At 39.7% G+C, this 21,492-nt stretch overlaps 1 protein-coding gene across 4 annotated transcripts in view; it reads right to left on the bottom strand.

Moving 5' to 3' along the window:
• ABCG1 (ATP binding cassette subfamily G member 1) overlaps positions 1–21,492 on the bottom strand; it is an 86,106-nt gene that overhangs the window by 41,421 nt on the left and 23,193 nt on the right. Inside the window, exon 1 of one of the 4 annotated variants that reach the window (XM_065577834.1) lies at positions 17,810–19,559. The exons of the other annotated variants lie outside the window; for them this stretch is intronic. The gene's annotated coding sequence lies outside the window, so the exon portion shown is untranslated. Of the gene's footprint in view, positions 1–17,809; positions 19,560–21,492 lie in introns of those variants that run through there. 4 annotated transcript variants of the gene reach the window in all.

Here is a 21,492-nt window from a genome sequence, read left to right as displayed (position 1 = left end):
AAATGAAATATTTTTATTTTATCTAAATGAAAAGTTTTAATTCACATGAAACAAAATATTTCAGAAATTTTATTTCATGGGAAATTTTGACTTTTCAATCTAATTCAGATCAGTTGTTTCCCAAAAATGTCAGCATTTCCCACAGAAGGGAGATTCCATGTTTTGACCAGCTCTAGTCAAAGAGGATGGAGGCACAGGATAGGTCCACAGTTAGGGATGCAAGATTGCCCAGCAGCGGAGTGCAATAAGCAAGTAGATTTCTCTAGCCCTCTGATCCTAGGTCAAGTACTAAGCAACCTTGTATTTCATGTATAAACAATTAACTTTCATCAACCAAATTAGGGAGATTTCCTTACATAATATAGAAGATAAGAGGGGTCTAACAGAAAAGAATTATCTCTTTGCTGGAGTGAAAGGCTTTGTTGCAGGACTCAGCAATGAAGAAGCTTGCAGGAGATTACATCTGCTTTCTCTGGTGAGGAATACGAGGGTTTCTGGGGCAACTGAGATTTTTCATTTTTTCCAAAATTAGAATAGTCCCAAGGCAGCACATGCTTAACTTTAAAGTGAACAGGACTACTCCTGTGCTTAAAGTTACGCACATGGTTATGAAGTAGGCTGCGGAACTGGGGTCAAAATCATCATTAGAACTACTGCTTCTCCAATGAATTTACTGAAGTAAATAACATCTTTAAGATGACAGATTCATTTGCATTTCATTGATGTAATGCATTCATTTGGTATTCAGAGAGATGTCACACAGATTTTCTAAAATTTCCATGAGTTCTAGCATAATTCTGCATTCATTAATAGACATGCAGAACCTGGCTGTGCTCCCATTTAAATCTATGGAAGTTTCACACTGTCTTAAATGGCAGCAGGACTGGGCCTTGAAAGTGAATCTAAGCTGCTTCCATTGCATCACCAATTCTTTTGAAGGTTCTGGATAGCTGCTGATGCTGTTTATACCTCTACTGTACACATGCCATTGACACCGTTTTGCTTCTCCGTGGATTCTCATTGCATACAATGACTAGAACTGTTACCATCTGACCTTGAGGATGTTATAAATGTAGACAATTAGCACTGTCAGCTCCTATAAGCAACTGTCGGAAGACAGGATACTGGACTAAATGGACCTTTGGTCTGACCCAGTATGGCCGTTCTTACGTTCTTAACTGTTTTTATTTATATAAATATACAACCTCTCTCATCCTTTTATTAAACTACATACAAAAAACTATGCTAAAAGAGTGTTAAGATTGTAAAGTCATGAACTGTGAAATTAGGCACATCCACAAATTACCACATCCACAAATTATATCAGCCAGCCCCTGACAAATGCTAATGAATATGTGCAAGTGGCAATTTCCAGATGATTATAACTGAGTCAAATCTGGGTGGATATTCACACACAAAAGACATCTCTTTGATCCCGCCAAATTTCAAGTTCTTGCTCCAAAGCATAGAGGAGCTGGAGCTCTTCAAATAAACATTTGGAAAAATGAACATTGGCAAAACAACCTATTTTTCTCTATCATCTCAGTCTAGAGAACAGTCAAACCATTTTTGCTGAAACTTTCTCAGAAACCTCAACTTCAAGCAGACACCTGACATGAGAAATTTCAGCCTAAATTGTTGAAGTTTGGCAAACTTATAAGCAACTGAAAACATGGGTTAATAGCAGAAAGTGCTAGGAAACCTTAACTATAGGCGTTGTAATCAGCTCCACCTTCCATATTTCTGCCTGCAGCCAGCTGTGATTTTTAAAAGCCTGAAGATTTTGTAAAGCAATCTGTGCTTCAACTGTGTTGGGCACCATTAACTATTATACAACATGTATTTGCAAAGATTATTTTTCATTTTTGTACTACTTATTTTTCAGCAAGGATGTTATTTATTGCTCTTCAAAATCACCCAGCTGTAAATTCAACAAATTGTCCTGGCATTTATGAAAATCAATAACCTACGTGACATTAATATTTTCACAAGAAACATGTTTTTTAAAATATTGTAGTTGCATCTGTTAACTTATTTTATCATAATTCAATTGCCTTGGTGAATTATAAAGAGAAACCTAGGAACTTTTTTGATTAGATTCGCTATTCCATTAGGAAAACAAAATGGTGTTTTCCTTCTCTAAAATCCCTGGGCCCAATTCTGATCTTTCTGACACCAGTGTAAGTCAAAGTACAGTGAAGTCCATGGAGTTCCCCAGTATAAAAAACAAACAATCTAAATGAGATCAGAATAGGGCCCTGTGTTCTTTTCTTTTTGCCTTGGGGCTGAAGTAGGGAATCTTCCTGTCATGCAAAAAGGCTCCTAGTAAATCCATGAGTCTGCTGTCTCACTGAGGTCCATTATGCCCATAAATTAATAGCTAAAGACCTCTCAGTTACTTACTACAAAACAAGGCAAGCATCCTGGGCAACATGGACTAACCTTTTTAGGTTTCCTATTAAGGGACCAATTGGTTGAATTATTCAAGAGAAAAACAAGTTGTAAAAGTCCGCCCTGCAGAGGAAAGCTTCATGTGAGGATACTGTGAGGATGTGTACACAGTCCCTTTAAATCTGTAGCAGAAAGCCTGGCAGAACAGGGCTGGAGAAGGCTGGCAGAAACTCCGCAGTGAAGCAGAGCGGCACAGATACACTAGTCTTAGGCCAGGTCTACACTGGAAATTTTTGCTGGTATAATGTGGTTAGGGGTGTGATTCCTTATGACATTTTCATGCTAGCAAAAAAAGTTTTTGCTAGTATCATTTATTTCCTTTGGGGAGCTGGTATAATCTACAAACTGCATCTCCCATGGGCAGGTTCACCAGGGCAGCTATGGTCCCAGGGGGGCAGTCAGGAATAAGAGGAGGGGTTGGATGGGGCAGTGGGGGGGCAGTCGGGGCGGAGGGTCCGGGGGGAGTCAGGTAGGGTTGGATGGGGCAGGAGTCCCGGGGGGACCATCAGGGGACAAGAAGCGGGGGGGAGGTCAGATGGGGGCAGGGGCCGGGCCACATCTGGCTGTTTGGGGAGGCACAGCCTCCCCTAACCAGCCCTCCATACAATTTTGGAAACTTGATGTGACCCTCAGGCCAAAAAGTTTGCCCGCCCCTGCCTTGGCCTCTGCTGAGAACAGGCCATTACCCTAAGGAAACAGTTGTGCTTGTGAAAGAGACCATGGCCATCATCAGCACCTTACTAACTGCCACCACAATAGGTCTGACAAGTTTTGGCTGCTGAAGATGCTAGAAAAGCAAGCAGGGAGTGAGTGCAGGAAGCCTCTGCTGGAGTTCTCAGAGAAGATCATCCCAGGGTGGAGTTCCAACTGCGTACCTTTTACTTCACACAGCTGACTGTATCAGCTCAAGAACAAGCAACATAAGTAATTTGTTTGCCTCAAAACCTGGGTCAACAGAGAGGAAGTTCCAGCCCACTTCAAGCTGATCAAATCTCATAGCCAACATTCTAAGTAGCAAATGAGTGCAAAGTTACCATGAACAAGTTCATTAATCTATTTGGTGTCCTGAACAGATAAACAACACGTCTATCATAGCAACACCCTCATGGTTCTATAGATGTTCATTCCTATGCTTTATTCATGTTTACGAGGCTTCAGAAAACCAAATGCTTTCTGTACACATATCAAGACCTTTAGTTTTCACTCTTTAGCTCTATAACCCAAAGAAAGCCTGAGAAATGTGGAATTCTCAAAGTTAGGTGAATGTAGGTCCTCCCCAGTCCCACTATGAAATGTGGGTTTATGGTCTGAGTAGGAGGTCTGGGAATCCAGACTTCCGAGTCCTTTTATAGCTTTGCCATTGGCTAACTGTGCAGCCTTGGGGACAACTCACTTATGAACAGATTTTCAAAGATGAGTGTGTGTCTCTAGTTTCTGCATACAAATACCATAACTGTGCATACAAATTAGGTCTGTGACTACTTACCTGGCCAATTAAGCATCTCACTAGCCACATAAATAAATAAATAAAAATTGCAGTATTTCCTGCAAAAAGAAAATCTGTACCCTACCCAGCTGTACTTACTAGTTACATTTTGACAATGTGGCATGCATTTGTGCGCACATAGTTGAACACCCATAATGTATGTGTGCAGCTTTCATGTTTACATATGCAAATTGGGTATTTATTTATTTATTTATTTGCATTCCAAAATGGAATGAAAACAAAAAAATGAAGTTTCCTGCAAAATGATATTCCAGGAAAACAAATCATTTTGGGTCAATCTCAATGTTTTATTTTGAGAAAATCAAAACATTTTTCGTATTTTAATTTTGTTTATTTTATATTATATTATAAAAAATTGGAAAGTCATTTCAAAATCGAAAATCAAAACTTTCCATTGTTTAGAAATGAAAATTTAGTTGAAATCAAAATATTTCCAATACATGTTTTTCTTTAGACAAATCAGCATTTTCCAATGGAAAAGTGTTCTTTCAGAATATTTCCAAACAGCTCTACCATTCTGTGATGCAGTTTCCTCATTCAGAAAGTACTTACCTCTCAGTGCTACTGTCAGGGTTTACTAATCTTCAAAGAAGGATTTTCAGATCTTTGATGAAAAATATTATTATTTATAGGCATTGCTACAAAATAATTTAAACTTCAAAACCTCTTGACAAAAATTGATAAGCCAACTTAAGTAAACTCTAAACAATGATATTTGGGGAGAAAAATAGATATCTTTTAACTTCAAGGAAATGTGTAGGACACAATGGGCATTCTGGAGAGACAGAGTGAAAATATATTGCTAAAACAATAGGAACTTTCCTTATTACAGAGAGACAGTTGGCATGTATACAAAGGGGGGCAAAATTCCACCTTGGGACTAGTAAATGGATTAAGGTAACTATCTACCAAAAAAGGCATAGCAGGAAATTCACAGGCATTGGTCACAGTCGCTTCACCTGTCATTGGTATGTTACATTTACCTTTATGAACCATTTGCACTTTATTGCTGGAATCCAAATATCCCTATATTTATACTTTATCCATTTTCAGGGGTGCAGAACTACACGATTTTTCCATTGTCTGAGCTCTGTGACCCGCTTTATGACACTTAATGGAATTTACAATTGTAATGCAGTATTATTTGCCTCAGAGCAAACACCCTTCATTATATAAGCGTCTGTAAAGCAGAATGCCCTGGACTAAAAGATCAGAGAAGAAAAAAAACACAATGCAGAAGTGTTGAATTGGCCAGATCAAACATTTCAAGGTCCTCTTCACTGCTCATTTTGGGGATTCTATTTCATTCAGCTTGACCAAACTCATTCCTTCTTTCATAGTTGGTGAAATAAAAAAGGTGCGTCAAACTAATTTTTGTAGAGGTCTAATTTGCATTTCTAATTGTAGTCCATGGCCAGGTCTAGGGTTATACACTTCACTTAATCCACAGTAGATCCATGATCTAATAACAATGAAAGGGATTACACAAACTCCAACGGGAGAATATGGCCCCTATCTAGTAATTACACAAGCTACTGTTAAATTCAACTTTTCGAATTCAAATTCACTCAAGAATAAAAATTATGTCTGGCACTTTAGGACAAGTACTATTTGTGCCCTGTGTTTATTTGGGCATTTATACGTGTAATTACACCTCTACCCCAATATAACGCAACCCGATATAACACGAATTCAGATATAATGCGGTAAAGCAGTGCTCGGGGGGGGGGGGGCGGGGCTGCGCACTCCAGTGGATCAAAGCAAGTTCAATATAACGCAGTTTCACCTATAACGCGGTAAGATTTTTTGGCTCCCGAGGACAGCGTTGTATCGAGGTAAAGGTGTACCTGATTTGTATATGCTGATTAGTATGCAGTAATTGTGCGAATTAAGCACACAACTGCATACCAAACTTATTACTATTTGTTATTTAGATTGTTCTAGAACCCACTTAGATTTTTCTAGGTGCTTCCCAGAAGAGGGTACAATCTAAACAACTGTTTTGAAAATCTGTCTTTTAAAATGAAATAAATAGAGCTGGGCATTTTTATTTTTTGGCTAATAACTTATTAGCTGAAAAATGCAGTTTTGGTTGACCTGAAACTATTCACGAATTCAAGTGGAGTTTGCTGAATAGTTTTGACTAAGCCAAAAAATTGAAATGTTTTGGTAATGTCAAAATGAGCCATTTGATTTTGATATTACCAAAAGATATAATTTTTTAGGCTGGAGTCACAAATGGCCAGAGGAGGCGATAGTCTCCTTATAACCGGAGATACAGAAGACCCCAGTTCGATTCTCCCCTCCACCTGATGTGGAAAAGGTATTTGAACATGGGTCCCCCATATTTCAGGAGAAGGACTATGGAATATTCTGGATATGGCTCTCCAATCTCTCCTGTTGAAGCTGTTCCATTGTGCATAACTAATTAAACAGTCATTGGAGCGGGGACTTCACAGCCTAGGTGAGAGTCCTAGCTGCGAGGCTATAGAATCATTCTCACTCTCTTTCCCTGACTCAAGACTGTCAATTATCATTCACAGTGGCAATTCATAGTCATTTATGATTAAACAAAAAAAAATGGAGTCAGGTGGAATGAAACATTTGATGTGACCCAACTGTGATGGGATCCCTGGGGTACAATCTGGAAATGGGGTACTGCTGTACCCCTTAACTCTCCAGCCTTACACCCAGAGCTGTACCATTTTGCCCTGGTGAGAAGCCTGATCAGTGTAAGTTTATATCCCAGTTTGCCCCTCCCCCAATGTAGAGAGGACATGTACCAGCTTCTGTAAACTGAGCTGAAGTTTCATAGAATCATAGAATATCAGGGTTGGAAGGGACCTCAGAGGTCATCTAGTCCAACCCCCTGCTCAAAGCAGGACCAATCCCCAGCTAAATCATCCCAGCCAGGGCTTTGTCAAGCCTGACCCAAGCACTTTAACCAAAATACACTGCTTTAGGTAAAGTATAAAAACAGATTTATTAACTACAGAAAGATAGATTTTAAGTGATTATAAGTAGTAGGCATAAAAAGGTCAGAGATAGCTACCAAAGAAAATAAAAGATAAATGCATAATCTAAATCTTAAACCAAGGGTTCTCAAACTGGGGGTCGGGACCCTTCAGGGGGTTGCAAGCTTATTACATGGGGGGGTCACGAGCTGTCAGCCTCCACCCCAAACCCCACTTTGCCTCCAGCATTTATAATCATGTTAAATATATAAAAAGTGTTTTTAATTTATAAGGGGGGGGGGGTCACACTCAAAGGATTGCTATGTGAAAGGGGTCCCCAGTACAAAAGTTTGAGAACCACTATCTTAAACTTTATTACACTAGGCAGTATTTAAGATCAACAATTTTTCTCACCCTACTGGATGTTACAGTTCATAATAACAGATTTCCCTCTTAAACCAGGACCAGTCTCCTCGGGTACAGTAGTTGTCTTCTCAGCATTCCTGTTGCTTCCAGCATAGGTGGGGGAGGAGAAAGGCCAAGACATGATGCCACCGTCCCTCATTTTATATTCTCAGTCCAAGAGTCTCAAAGACACTTACCCAGACATGTCCTGGTGAGCTTTGTTTAGTCAGCATGATCACATGCCTGGTGGGCTTTGTTGAGTCACAGTGACTGAGTAAATCCCCATTGGGTGGACTTGTGCAACTGAGCTATAGAGTTGATTATTGGTCGGTTAACACCCACCTGGCAGTAGAGATTCTCAAACTTACAGCATATTTCAGTAACAACCATACAGCAAAAACTCAACTTCATACACATGAACTATATTCATAATTGGGCAAAACAATGAGTTTCAGTAGATCATGAATTTTCACGACACCTTACGTGGCATGCTCTGTATGGAACCTATCATAATTATAGGACACTGGTGAATATGGGGGTTCCAGTGTGCTGTTTCGAGGTACAGCGAGCCATCCAACACAAAAAGTTTTCTGGCATTTCAATTTGACAAAAGAAAATTATGTATGTTTTCAGTTAAACCCTAAAGAAAACTTTTTTCAATTTTTTTGGAATTGCCAACAACCTGAAAAATCCATTATTTGCCCTGCTCCAGTCATAATTAGGCTTTAGAATTAACATGCCACTGAGATGAATGGGAACAGCTGACACCTCTCAGTGCCGTTATTTCTGGCTGTCAGCAGGCTCGAGAATACATCACTGTATTGGCTATATTCAGTTCGAACTTGGAAAGCTTTTTCACAACCATAAATACTTGTTTGTTTAATAAACCCTTGCATCCTGCAGAGTCTGAAAAGACTATAGAGGGGCAGATCTTGATCAAGGGCTGGGTGTTTCACACCATTGCTCTAAAACACATTTTGAACTCTCTTTGTGTAGGTGCCTATAGTGTCACTGCCACCAGCACAAGGTACTAGAGTCAAAAATACAACCTGACTTTTTCCATTGGATTGCCTATATGCTGCAAGGTAAAGTGGAGGCTAGTGACAAATTCTTAGCACTTAACATTGACAGAGACCTTGGCATGAAGTCATTCACCACTATATGTGGTTTTGTTAACAAAAGATGACAGGCTGGTGAGAAGATGGGAGCGGAGGTGAGAAACTGATCTTAAAATTGTAGTTGAGGAAGAATTTGGAACTAAACTGTAGATTATGAAGGACCTGAAAAGACCCTGTAAATGTATTGTTCTCTCAAATCCATGGATTAGATGTTAAACTTGTGCAAGATATTGGATCTGACAGTCTGCATTGTTCACCCAAATAAAAAAAAGCCCTAAGTAAAGTTTTCAGTCTTTTGAAACTTCACAATAAGGGCTGTATATACCATGCTCTTTCTCCATTATGCAGCCAGCTCATTGCATAATTTTAATATCTGAATAATGCTTTTCTTCAGGATAACTAATAAGATCTGACAGCCTGTTAGGCAGCTAGCCCTCCAACATCAGACCATTCAATTCAATTTCAAAGTTTAACAGATGGCGTGACCTCACCCATCTTGCCTGGCTGATAGCATCTGTCGGCCTATACATTGTTCATGCAGAAACTTTAGAATGAACAAATTTCACCTGCATATTTCCCATATCCTTACAAAACACAAAACCAAGTTCTTGAAAATGAATTTAACAAAAAAGTTACAGAATTTGCCATAAAAAACGCCATGCCAATTCCCAACCCCTTCCTAATTATTCAAAACCGTACATTGTTGAGAAAATGGATATGCAGATGGATTAAATGACACTTGCGTTGTGAAGGCAAGATATTTGTAACATTCATCCGCTGCTTCTTTATATCATCAACTTTGAATATGTACATCATCTCAGTTTACATAAACTAGCATGTCAGAATTGTACAAAACCAACAGCACACAGTTGTGGTGCATGGAACTTTAATCTGTCCTGCACCTTTAAACTTTCAAGCACAGACACCATATGAAGAGTTTTGTTCTCACACTTCCATAGACTGTTAGAGGAGAGGTGCACAGGTGCATATATACAGAGCATGTTCTCTATCACACAGAGATAGAGTCCCCAATTCAGGAAACATTTAAGCCTGCACTTAAGCTTCATTGGGATTTAAGGGCATGCTTAAAGTTAAACACATGCTTAAGTGTTTTCCTAAGTAGGGATGCTTTCCTAAACTGGGCTTTATCTTTCTCTCCTTTCTTTCTTTTTCTTTCTTTCCTTAAAATTAAAGTCATTTTGAAGTTATTTTAGTACAGTATTTTCTCTTTGTAGGTAACTCATGTTTACTCTGTGTGGCTCTCTGTCCCCTTCTAGTGGCAGGACCACATTGGGGGTTATGAATCGGACACTGGCTTTAAGCTAACAGCCCTGGGTCTTTTATCTCAAGTAATGGAGGCTCATGCCTTTTGGTCCAGAAAATTAACCCCCACTACTGACAGCTCAGGATTACATGTTTATGGAAAACATAACACCAAGCCTGATCTGTCCTGTCCACTTGGGCATGGCTAAAATCAGGCTCTAGTTAGTGTTTTAATTTAGCTCCATATAAGCTCTTTCCCCCAAAATACAATACAACATTGTATTACAATGTGGTGCACTGAGTAGGATTCATTAAGCAGTTCACTGGTAGGCAGACTATGGGTTTTCAAATCTTAATGAATAATAAAATTTCCATTCTTTATTACATATAATGATAATTTTCAAATGTCATCATTTATAGAAAATTGTCACATGTAGGTAATCACATAATGTGAGATTTATGAGGGGCCTGACTTTTATAAATATAGAAGTTCTATATTTATCATTAAAGCTACCAATTTATGTACTTTTGAATATTAAAATATTTAACCAATAGGAATGTGGACATTATGGACCAAATTCTGAGACCCTTAGTATTTCTTTAACCTTTACTCAGGCAAACTCCCTACAGTTAATTCTTACTACAGTATTATTATTTTTATAATTTAATCAAACACCCCAAAATGTGCTAGGTGCCTTAGAGGCAAATAAAAATGACACAAACCCTCCCCCAAAGACCCTACAATGGAAGGGTCGGTTCCTGCAAACCCTACTGAACGGAAGAAAGACTCCCTCTTTAGGAAGGGTCTTTAAGCATGTGTTTAAGTTCTTTCCTGATTCAGAAGCCTAATGCTTGTAACCATGAACGGTCCCATTGTATGGCAATATGAGTTGGGATTAAGTTTAGTAATATGTATTTGCAAGACCAGACCCACAAGTAGAGACATGATAAAATCTGTGAAAACAAAACAGAAGGAGAAGGCAGGGGGAGATGGGTAAGAAGGGATACAAATACATGTGTTAGCTTAGTAGTCCTATACAAGGAATCTTTTTCACAGTTTTGCACCAGGCCTCTCTCATTTGCATCTAAAATGTTCCCACCCAAGTTCTATAAACATTGGCTCAGTCTAGCTTGAGAATTCTTTGCCTTGCAACCACACTTATTCACCTTTTGCTTAAAATAATAAAATAAAAAATATAAGATTAATTCATTTAAACAACTGACCCTTGTGTTCCATCATCATCCAATCCTTCCCTCCCAAACTCCCTACAATTAACAACAGTTGGTGCAAAATAAATGGAAGCATCTCTTAGGGACCATTAAAGTGACCAAAAGAATTGTTATGATAAACCTTGTTTTGTGCATAGGTCATGGCGAGAGGAGGTGATGAGCTCTGAAAAATGGGCAGGTGCTAAAAATAACCTTCTGCCATGTCTGAAGCAGAGAGATGGGGACAGTATTAACCATGTAAGCAACAGCTAAGAATTCAACTCAGGATTCTCCTGCCACTAGAAATCTTCTCTATACCATGTGCAGTGAGTCACCAGCCAAGTTTGCACTCAGCTTGTTCAAAGGAATGGTACCAGGACACATCAGGGCAGAATTCAGGCAGACTGCCAGCTTCAGTGGGGGTGTCATAAACATACAGCTAAGGGTAGCATAAAATCCCTCTTTACCCTGTAAAGGGTTAATTCCTCTTTTACCTGTAAAGGGTTAGGAAGCTCAGATAACCTGGGTGGCACCTGATCAAAAGGACCAATAAGGGGAGAAGATACTTTCAAATCTGTGGGGGAAGGTTTTTTTGTCTGTGTCTCCTGGAGTCAACAAGGAACCAGGGAAGGGAACATACATCACCTTAAGCCATATCTAAACTAAGCATCTAATATTGCAGAAATAGTAAGTAATAGCAAATAAATGTGTTAGGTTATCTTTTGTTTTAGCTTGTGAATTTTCCCTGTGCTAAGAGGGAGGTTTATCCCTGGTTTTTTAACTTTAAAAAGTTTTGCCTAGAGGGGAAATCCTCTGTGTTTTTGAATCTTTTGTTATTCTGTAAAGTACTTACCATCCTGATTTTACAGAGGTGATTCTTTTACCTTTTCTTTAATTAAAATTCTTCTTTTAAGAACCCAATTGATTTTTCAGTGTTCTTAAGATCCAAGGGTTTAGGTCTGTGTTCACTTGTACCAATTGGTGAGGATATTATTCTCAAGCCTTCCCCAGGAAAGGGGGTGCAGGGCTTGGGGGAATATTTTGGGGGAATAGGACTTCCCTGATTCTTTGTCTAAATCACTTGGTGGTGGCAGCATACTGTTCAAGGCAAGGTGGAATTTTGTGGAAAGTTTTTAACCTAAGCTGTAAAAATAAGCTTAGGGGGTCTTTCATGCGGGTCCCCACATCTGTACCCCAGAGTTCAGAGTGGGGAAGGAACCTTGACAGGGGGGCAGGGAAAGGGTGGCTCAGCCTGATGTACTGAAAGATCTCTGTTCACACAGATTTATCAGAAATGTGCTTACCTCAGCAATGAAGGCTAAGAAGCCACTAAGGACACTGTCCTATCATGTCACTCAATACCCAGGCCAGTTGCTGGGTTGTGAAGCTGCTCAACATTTTTCTAATTTCAAAATTCTAAATTTATGGGTGGGGAGAAAAAACAAAGAGAATTTGTTTTAATACTTCATAAAATGCTTTCCCTTCCTTTTGACCAGCTATACTGGGCTTTGTTGCTAAATGCTAATGTGTTCATCCACTGTTCTGAGCCCAAAGCACTGAGCAGGAAAGCACAACAAGATCTAGATGGTGACCTCTGGATCACAGAAAGAACTGACCAAACCCTCAGAAACATACAAAAGATCAGAAATGCCAAAACTGCTCCAATCAATGGAGGAAACCCTCACATCATGCTTGCTATGAACAACTTCAAGAACAATTTTTGCAGAAAAAGCAACATATATACTGATTATGGGGCAAGCACAGCATATTCTGTCCCCAAAATGATCAGTTTACAATAAAGACAGAAGACCACATCAGGAGCCACTCATTGCCAGCAGCAGCAGCTTTCACACTGTACTCAACCAGGGCCACAGCCACCCACATGCCAAGGTGTGACCTCCACATGGGATGGGAGGGGCAAGGGTGGACGTGCTTTCTGTGAAATGGGCAGGCACTGAGGACAGTCTTTTGTTGCATGCACCTGTAAATGGGAACAGTAGCAACCAGTATGCCACCTGGAAGTCCGCATTCCCCTGTCCACTAGAAATTTATTTTACACCATGCACATGGGATCCCCAGCCAACTACCAGTTCCAGAATCTAATAAACTATCGCTACTTTTCATTGTTTTGGGAGGAGATTTTCAAAGGAACAGAAAGCAGTTAGCTGGGCACCTAACTCCCATTTGTGCCTATGAAAGTCACATCCCATATGAGTAAGCCTACTTCATTTTCACTTTAAACTTATTTTTACCCTTTAAAAAAAAATCCCCGGTTTTACAAAAGGTATTATTCCCCCCATTTCCCCCCTACTTTTGTATCATTCACATATATAAAAAATAACTTGTTTCATTAGGAAAATACAATACATGGCATGAGATACTATGTATTACGATAATACATCAGTCTCTGAGTCTATGCAAAGCTGCTTGTTGAAGTAAGGCTACGTATTAGTCTAGAAGACACTCACAAACAGGCATGCACACAAGGTCTGAAGTGTGTGCCCATCTGAACGTACTGATGAATCTCATGCCCACCACGTACACATTTCAAGCTGTTAGCAGATAAGGATTTAAAGATTTGACACACTAAAATGGGAAGAAAATGAAAATCTGTATCAGAATACATTTCAGAACACAAGGAAGTATTCAAAAGTTTTAAAAAAACAAAACAAGAGAAAAGGATGAAGTTGAGTGTATGTGTTGCAAATGGTGTGGCCCATTTAAATGTAAATATTTATAGGCTAATAGTTGTAAGTCTACAACAGTAAATTGTTTATTCAAATGAAAAGTTTTATTTGGGGATTAGAGATGCATTTTTTCTTAAACTCAGAAGTAGCATTATGTTCTGAGTTCTGTTTTAGTTTTGCAGCAAACCACATGAATTCCATTCATCAAAGCATTAATCTACTGAATACTTTTCCCCCGTCCTTCCATCCACCAAAATAAACCAAAATTTACCCAGAAAAATTAATATTTTGCACCAATTTTAATGTTTTTGTTGTAGTAATAAAAATCAATAAATTCCCAGAAAAAAAAATAAAAACCGAAAATGAAGGGCCCTATACATGAGGAATCCTTTTCTCTGAATCAGCCTCTAAATCTCAAAGGAATTCTCTAAGAGCTAACTAACAATATTTCTCAAGTATATGGTACATTAACGTAAGAGGATTTTTTAAATGACCGCAAGATCTTCATGAGGAGTGGAATCTATCAGTTCCCTGAAGCAAAGCCTGCAAAACAGATATAATCCCAACTTCTTATCTAAACAACCCACCAACAACAAACCCAAAGTGCTGGGTTTGTTTGCAACTACGGGCACAGCATTTTTGTCACACCAGGCCCAGCTCCCCTCCACTCCACCTTCCTTCTCCATTGTTGTGAGCAGGCAGAGTTTTGCAATGTGTAAGAATCCTGCTGCAAAGAACTATTTCAATAAAGTGCCTTTGTGCCTGCTCCATCTCCTTCCTGCTGAATAAATGTCCGACACTGACTGCTGCCATTACTCTAACTGGCATGGCTGTTCAGAGCAATTACTAATCTTTACAGAGAGTAATAGCCACTCGTCCACTTATCCGTACGTTGGCATGTGAGAAAGTGGATGGGAAAGAGTGAGCCGTTTGTTTCCAAATGGAATAAAGTATTTACTTCAATGGGAGCTTCGCCATGTGCCTGAAGGAAGAATTTCTGCCAAACCCTGAGGAAGAGGTCCCTCCTCAGCAGCAGCAGATGCAGAGCTGCTATGTGGCTACCCAGCCCTAACCCCTCCCTCAGAAACAGAGAGCACACTCATTCCCAACAGCCATTGTCGACAGAAGGGCTGCTGGAGAATTACGTGGGAGGAGGATGTCTCTATATGGGTTGGGGTCTCCCTAGCTGACTGACTGCTGGGGAGATACTGAAGCCAGCAAGCAGCCACACCTCAAGACACAGCCATTCCTCTCCAAGGGCCACTGCAGAGATGGTAGCAAAGCCCCCAAAATCCTTCCTTAACCCACAATCAAAAGGCTGATTTGAGGGGAGCAATGCCTCCCTCTGTCTTTTCCCTAGAAGCGTCTCCCAAGGAGGTAGTAGTCGCCGCTATGGTCCCTGCATCGATAATGGACCAAGAGAGGATTAGCAGCAGGCCAACGTAGAGCGTGCAGGGAAATAAGGTTCAATATAGATGATACTAAAGACCTATGGAATTTTATAAAAACAATTACCTCTGTATGAGTTTTTGAGCTGTTCTATAGCAGGGATAGAATTCTCTATTCAATCTTATACGATGACTAAAAGAAAATGTATAGGATCTCCTTTTCTGTTAATTTCTATAAGACTTTTGCATAGGGATTTGACTCTTAGATAGAGACCGTTTCCTTATCAAATGCTGCTTCATACGAGAGTTAAAGCCGAATTCCGCCTTCGGATGCATGCACACGCAGCCATATGCCTGCATCCAAGGACAGGGACTGCCACTTAAATAGGTCAATGAACTGTAATAGCCCTGGCTCCTGCAAACATACATAGGAGTAACTCTGTGTTTGTGAGTAGTGCTGCTGGCTTCACTGCATTGCCAGAGCGTTTGCAGAACTGAGGGCAGAGTATGTATTGTGATCTAGAAGAAAATAGTCTCCTTGCCTCTCTCTCCTCCCACCAAAAAGATAATCGGGGTGAAATTACAAGTACCTGATGCACAACTTTACCTTTTTAACGAATCTATTGAAAATTTATTTATTTTCGAACCAGTTAACTCAGACAGATATTGGACAAGTGCTTTTCTTCTTTGGGTTTCTTTTTTTTAATTCTTACATTTGTTTCTGCAGTTTAAAAGTACAAGCAGGTTTATTATTGTCCCCAAAAAAGCCATCATATGGAGAGATGAAAAGCTGACACATTCAAGGGAATGACAAACAGCAGTCACGAGCACGGTACGTGCATGGAGATGAGAGCCCCTTACGTATGCCAGTCATGCAGAAGGTAATTTCCTCATAATTACAGTACTTTTATATCTCAGAAAGTACAAATAGTACTATTCACAGCCTTGTGAAACAGATTTAAAAAAAAAACAAGAGGTTTTTTAAAAAAAAAATCCTTAATCTAGGAGACATTCTAAATTGTTCCAGTGGGCTTTTACTTGCTGAACAATCTCACCCAACCTCATTTTATAACACACAGATCTAACTGGGCTGCTCTGTTACAGGGGAGTCAGAACCTGCCTCACACTTCTGCATGGACTATCTGGACCATGGGTCTGGGTATTGCAAAAATAACCAGGCACTGCACACTTGCTCCTCCCTCCTCCATGCAGAACAGATAGGCAGGGAGGGGGAGGGGAGGGGGTGAAGGCTTGGCTCCCTCTCCCTCTCTCCCTCCCCAATGCATTGTAGACTGGAATGGCAGCTGTTGTAATTTGCTGCTGGTAAAGGCCAGGAGCAAATTTCCACCCCAAAGCAAAAGGACAGTGTTGTTGTTCTGAGGGGTATCTCCGAGGCACAATGCTTCAGGGCTGCTGCTGAAGTCATGCATGTTCTGTGCCACCCCTTTCTCCAGGCTGTGTCTAGTGGCACTATCTAGACCATAGTTTTTTATTTGCAGAGAAAAGCTTTTCAAATGCTATTTCTTTTCTAAGTCAAGGTTTGTCAGACTCACTAAACCAAAGGGGTGAATGCTGAAAAGCATTGTGCAGACCATAAAGAGAATACCCATCTCCTCACAGCATATTGCAAAGGAGAGTGGTTGTCACAAATGTGCATCCAGGATCACATCTTCCTACAAATCCCTACAGAAACTGAGGGATCCACATTTTGTGGATTTTGAAAAATGTTTGGGTTCCACTGGTTACATGATAAGTTACTCCACTCTTTGACTTTTAAAAGATGTTCCTCTTTAAAGTTCAGCTTTAATAATTCAATAACACATTTGACTGCAAACAAAGCGTCGTCCCACTGAAGTTAAATCAAATTAAATTGAAAATATTGTTCAGGCAACAAGCCATCTACATTTTTTGGAGAAGGAGAAAGAACAGCATTAGAACAGATCAGCAATCGTGCATTCTAAAATATTCCTACATATGCCTCTCGCTCTTCCTTCCTCCCAGTCCCTGCGAATAGATTTGCTTCATGTTTATACATTTAAAAGAGTCCTCCATTATTGTCCTGTTCCCCTACTCCAGCTCCCATTTCTTCCATTCTGCCACCTATTCCACAGACAGACAGACACTTGAGGGTAAGGAAGAGACTTTCACCAAACACACTCAAATATACCCAACTTGTTTAAAAATGCATTTTAAATGAGCTTTCTGCAGCTTTTCACCAGGATCTGAGCAGACGTGAAAAAGCTTCAAGTCTTTCATTTTGTTTCATCCACCCAATGCTAGCTAGGGGTTCAGAGTTGCCTGTGTAACAATCAGAGAGAAGCTGAAGCAATTGCTCTCAAAATCAGGAGGAAACCGGGAGAGGAAGAGAAATAAATCCCATAGAGAGTAGTTTCTGAAGTTGAGATAAGCTTAGTTTCAGTGGGACATCCACAGAGCCACTTCCTACTTGTGCCTGCCACTTGTTAGCAGTGGGTAGGCAGCAGGCTATCCGTGGGGACTCCTGCTTTGAGAAGCATCCATACTGATCCCTCCCATTTGTTTTTCCTGCATCCACAGAAATAATTTGATCATAATATGAATGACATACAAGTATAATGGCAGCATCTGTGTTCCTGAGTATAAAGAATAAAGATGAAGAGTGTGGCAGCAAGCCTGGGATTTCTACCAGCTCTTGGATTTTGGTTAGAATAACTGTGTTTTTCTCTCTCTTTCTGAATATTTACATTAATTAAATCTTCTAAATGAAAACACCAGTGAACTATTCTAATTAACTACCCCAATCTTCTGTAACATGTCAGTGCTGAATAAATTACAAACAGAAACCTACTGTACAGTATGCTGGTGTTGCTAGAATGAAAATGAGTTAGAATAAGCGGATTTCAGAAGGCTGATTTCTCCTTTTTCTGCAGTTTGGAATTGGAGAAGTTGGCAGCCTTGTGGGGGCATCCGTTGAGCCACAGTAAACTACTAAATTTCCATCTGTTTTAAAAAGCTCCAGCTGACCTACATTCAGTGTTATGGATTAGCTAAAGCTGATAGGGTAACATGCAGAAAGCTTTGATTCTTGCTGCTAACCATATATCCTAAGCAATTAAAGATTTCATCAGTAATAGGTAAGAAGAGTGTTTCAAAAGGAAGATACTTTTGACTATTCACACACAAACCAAAAACATCGTTTGTACAATGCATAATTTATGACACAGTATCAATATACCCAATAATCCCATTACTGACTTGTTTCCAGTACTTTGTTTCACTCTAATGGACACCTTTTTTTAAGGTATTGGCCAAGACATTCAAAAATGACTAATGATTCTGGGGACCCAATTTAAGATTCCTTCAATAAGCCTGATTTTCAGAACTGTTGAGCACACACTTTCTGGAAACTGGACCTTTCAAGTTATCTCATGTTGGACATGCAAGATCACTAGTCATTTTAGAAAATCTTGGCCATTATTCTCCAAATTATCTACAGAATTATAGGTTTATTATGAAATTGTATTGATTTATAAAACAATCAATCATCTCCAACAATCATCCAATGGAAAGCTATTTTCCTGAGCTGGTTTTCAATTGTCTAAGAAAAATAATCAGTAACATTTTCTTCTTTTATCAAATGACAGTGAAACTATGCTTTCTGGGTAATTCAGGTTGTCTGGTTTTTCAGTTTCTCCCAGGACTTCTTTTGACATCTTCTGTCCTTATTTACACCTAGACTATTCAATTAACTTCAGTGGGGCTGTGAGGTTGTTTGGAGTGAGGGAGGGAGCTGTGGAGAGCACTGAGCTGTATGTTGACTGGTTCATCTGTTAATAAATATTAGAATTAACAGGAAATTAATGGCACAGAGAGATGCTTCCCTTGTAACTGGAAGCCCATTAAAGGAATTTGCAGACTGAAGTACTCTTCTTTACTCTTGTTTTGCTAAGTACATCCTTCATAAGAGGCAGACTCATACAAAGAGAGTATTGGTCTTCCCATTTCTTTCTGACTAGTTACTCTTGCAATCCTGTGTCCCAAGGTATATTTGTTTTTCCAGATACCAGGTACAGTGCTGCCAAGCACTGCCTGACCACTACCTAGATTACCTAGGCTTGTCATTTGGGGGCAATATGGACAGGATAAATGTTACCAGAAAATGCAATCTGAATTTTCCTTTTAGAATTCTACATTCTCTTACAGTACAATTTTGTCACAGGACTCATTTATGTTACTGTTGCCCTGTGTCCATACTACCTATTATCCCCCCACAAAACAAAAGATTAACTTGGAGTTAAGTTTTCTCAAGTGTTTCTCCTCATAACACAATCACTAAAAGGCAAGGAAATCATCAGTTGAAGCAACATTAACACCCAATCCGACCTGAAATCACATACCTTACAGGCAAATCACCATAACATCCAAATATAGGCTATGTCTACACAACACAGCTTTTAGTGACATGGCTGTGTCGCCACAGCCGTGCTGCTAAAAGTCACGCAGTGTAGCTGCTGTTTGTTGGCTCTTCTGCCATCAAAAAACTTCCATTTGCATTGTTGGAAGGAGAGTGCTCCTGCTGACAAAGCGCTGTTCACATTGGTGCTTGTCATCGGAAAAACTTTTGTCTTTTTTTTTTTTGTGGGGGGGGGGGGAAAAGAGAGTTTAACACTTCTGACAGACAAAAGTTGTGTCATTCAATTGCCAGTGCAGACATAGCCTAAATATGAATTGAAACTGCATCATGGGATGAATTATTAATATACTGCTGTCTGACAATCACATTTTCACCTGTATGCAGCCATTACTTATATTAGCAATTCATTTGCCTGGTATGTTGAGGAAACACAGATTTAAAGCAAATTTTGCTATACGTACATGCGAAAGCAAAGAAAAGCAATGAAAATTGTAGCATCTGTTCATGGCACTCTTGATTTCAATGGGAGTGTTTGTGAGCACTGTGTTTAAGTAGTGAACGCACCAGCTGCATTTTTTTATTTTTTAGGCAAGTTAAGATTTCATTAGTCTGGCAGACAAGAGATAGGGATTGCAACAATTTGGATAATGACAAAACACAGCACATTATTCTGTCACTGGATCACAACATTTTCAAAATAATACAGGATAATTTTCTTAACTTGTGTACCTCCCATTAACATTAATATGAGTCACTAGACCTTTGGTGAAGATATGTGCAAAACCCCCCAAACTACTTTTGAATAGGCTTTCCCTCACTTGTATGATTTGCTGTAAACCAGTCTAGGAGAAGTGATCTGGTCTGCAAATATTTGTTTGCAGCTTATACTTATTATTTGTATTACAGTAATGCCTAGATGCCACTGTCCAGTTCAGTCCCATTGTTTTAAGCATTGTATAAAACATATACGAAATAATCCCTACACCAAAAAGCTCACAGTCTAATCACCCACTTCTTCCAGTACTCCCCACTCTCTATTAACTGTGTTACTGTAAATTCTCCTTATACATGAAAAAGGAATGCTACAGCATCTTACTGCTGCAATGGTCCAAACCTCTGCAGTAAAGCTCATAGAAGCAGAGATGGCCTAAGAAAGCAAAGGGTCATGTTAGCATTTGGTTAAGATAGGCCTTGGGGTTCAAAACATAATCAGGGCTAGAGTATGTTTTCAACAGCCCCACAAGTTGTTCCCTTAAAATTGCCATCTGCTCAAATGGTAGAAATCTCACAAGATCTGTTCTTCTCGTGACGAGATGTTTGCTACATCTGAACCAGAAAAAAAGGCCAGTAGGCCAGTCTTTGGCATAAAGTAGAGCAGCTGTCACCTGACAGCTGTCGCTCAGGGACTGCTTTGGCAGTTGGGGAGCTCCAGGCTATAGACAGACCCCAACCACACCCCGTTGCCCACCAGACACACTCCCGGTGTCTAGGGCAGGGGTAAGGTGGCATGGGAGTTGGCATATTGGCTCCATACCACCTAAAGATCTATCTATACAGAGGAGATCCTATCTTTTAACCAGTTACTGATTCATAAGAGGATCTTCCCTCTGATTCATGACTGCTTTCTTTCCTTAAAAGCCTTTAGTGTGAGTCCTTGTCAACAGCTTTCTGCAAGTCCAAGTACATATATAGACTGGATCCCCCTTGTCCACATGCTTTTTGACACCCTAAAGAATTCTAATTGATTTGTGAGGCATGATTTCCCTTTACAAAATCTGTATTGACTCTTCCCCAACATATCATGTTCATCTATGTGTCTGATAATTGTGTTCTTTGCTATAGTTTCAACCAGTGTGCCTGGTCTCTGCTCTAACACTGACCAAGCCAAGCTCTATGGCTTGGTATCCAACTAGATGATACTGTGATTCAAAGGAAGCCCAATCTGGATCTCCTTTTCCTAGGGACAATTGTGAAGACCCCGCAAGTATTTATAACTGTTTTTTCCTTTATGTATCTGCATAACATTGAATTGTTATAAATAAGGATATTAAGAAGAAAAAAAGAGAAATACTCTAGGTTTTAACTCCATTAAAATACATTGGGCAAGTAGGATCTGA

This window comes from Chrysemys picta, chromosome 1 (assembly GCF_011386835.1).
Source record: "Chrysemys picta bellii isolate R12L10 chromosome 1, ASM1138683v2, whole genome shotgun sequence".
Classification (NCBI taxonomy): domain Eukaryota; kingdom Metazoa; phylum Chordata; order Testudines; family Emydidae; genus Chrysemys; species Chrysemys picta.
Note: the sequence above shows the minus strand (reverse complement) of the source record. Positions and strands in the feature narration are given on the sequence as shown.